Below are 2,000 nucleotides of genomic sequence, written 5' to 3'. Positions count from 1 at the left end.
ATGTTCATGAGGGATATTCATCTGTAATTTTCTTTTTTTGTGGTGTCTTTACCTGGTTTTGGTATCAGGATTATGCTGGCTTCATAGAATGAGTTTGGGTGTATTCCATCCTTTTCTATGCTCTGGAATACCTTTAGTAGTAGTGGTGTTAACGCTTCTCTGAAAGATGGGTAGAATTCTCCAGTGAAGCCATCCGGGCCAGGGCTTTTTTTTGGTTGGGATTTTTTAAATAACATTTTCAATCTCTCCTTTTGCTATGCATTTATTTATTTGTTCTACCTCTGTTTGTGTTAGTTTAGGTAAGTAGTGAGTTTCTAGAAATTTGTCCATTTCCTCTAGTTTTTCAAATTTGTTAGAGTATAATTTTTCATACTCTTCTGTTATGATTTTTTTATTTTCAGTTGGGTCTTTTGTGATATCACCCATCTCATTTCTTATAGGGGTTATCTGCCTCCTCTGCTGTTTTTGTTTTGTCAGTTTGGCCAATGGCTTATCAATTTTGTTGATCTTTTCAAAGAACCAGCTTTTGGTCTTGTTAACTTTATTGTTTTTCTATTCTCTATTTCATTTAATTCTGCTCTAATTGTTATTATTTCCTTTCTTCTGGCTCATGGGGGCTTCTTTTGCTGCTCTCTTTCTACTTGTTCCAGTTGAAGGGTTAATGTTTTGATTATGGCCCTTTCTTATTTTTGGATGTGTGCATTTATTGCTATAAACTGAACTCTGAGCACTGCTTTTGCCGTGTCCCAAAGGTTCTGGTAGGATGTATTTTCATTCTCATTTGATCTGTGAATTTCTTTATTCCATCCTTAATTTCTTCTATAACCCAGTAGTTTTTGAGCAAGTTGTTGTTCAGTTTCCATGTGTTTGATTTTTTTCTCTTGCTTTTTGTGTTGTTGAGTTCTACTTTTATGGCTTTATGCCCTGAAAAGATGCTTTGTAGTATTTCAATGCTTTGGATTTTGTTAAGGTTTGCTTTATGGCCTAATATGTGGTCTATTCTGGAGAATGGTCCATGTGCATTGGAAAAGAAAGTATACTTGGCTGCTGTTAGGTGGAGTGTTCGGTATATGTCTATGACATTAAGTTGGCTGATTGTAGCATTTAGCTCTTCTGTATCTTTGTTGAGCTTCTTTCTGGATGTTCTGTCCTTCACCGAAAGTGGTGTGTTGAAGTTTTCTACTACTATTGTGGAGCTGTCTATCTCTCTTTTCAGAGCTATTAGAGTATGTTTTATGTATTTTGGAGCTCTGTCATTGGGTGCATAAATATTTATTATAGTTATGTCCTCCTGGTGTATTGACCATTTAATCCTTATATAGTGTCCCTCCTTATCCTTTGTGGTGGATTTTACTTTAAAGTTTATTTTGTCAGAGATTAATATTGCCACTCCTGCTGTTTTTTGAGTGTTGTCTCCTTGAAATATTTTTTTCCATCCTTTGAATTTTAGTTTGTGTCGTTAAGTCTAAGGCGTGTCTCTTGTAGGTAGCATAAGATGGATCATGTTATTTTATCCAATCTGCCACTCTCTGTCTCTTTATTGGTGTGTTTAGTCCATTTACATTCAGCGTAATTATTTATAGGTATGAGTTTAGTGCTGTGATTTTTGTGTGTTGTTCACAGTTTCTTTGTTTCCCTTAATTTTCTGTGCTGAGTCTTTTTTCTTTATGTGTTTTCTTTTCATGTTTTTCATTGTTGTTGATTTTGTGTTTGTTGAGATTTTATATTTTTCTATTTTTTTAAAATTTTGTTTTGTAGGATTGTTAGTTTCCTTTGTGGTTGCCTTAATATTTACTCCTATTTTTCTAAGTTTATACCAGTCTTTTATTTCTTTATATGGCTTTGACTTCCTCTTCATATGAAAAATCTATGTCTACATTTTTAAGTCCCTCTTTTTTGTTTTAATGTTGTCATCTTTTACATATTGACATCTGTTTCCCTATTTTCAGTGTTTTAGCTTTGATTTACTTTTGTGACTTCCCTTTCTGGGTTGATATCTG

Source organism: Trichechus manatus, unplaced genomic scaffold (assembly GCF_000243295.1).
Source record: "Trichechus manatus latirostris isolate Lorelei unplaced genomic scaffold, TriManLat1.0 scaffold00051, whole genome shotgun sequence".
Lineage (NCBI taxonomy): Eukaryota > Metazoa > Chordata > Mammalia > Sirenia > Trichechidae > Trichechus > Trichechus manatus.
Note: the sequence above shows the minus strand (reverse complement) of the source record.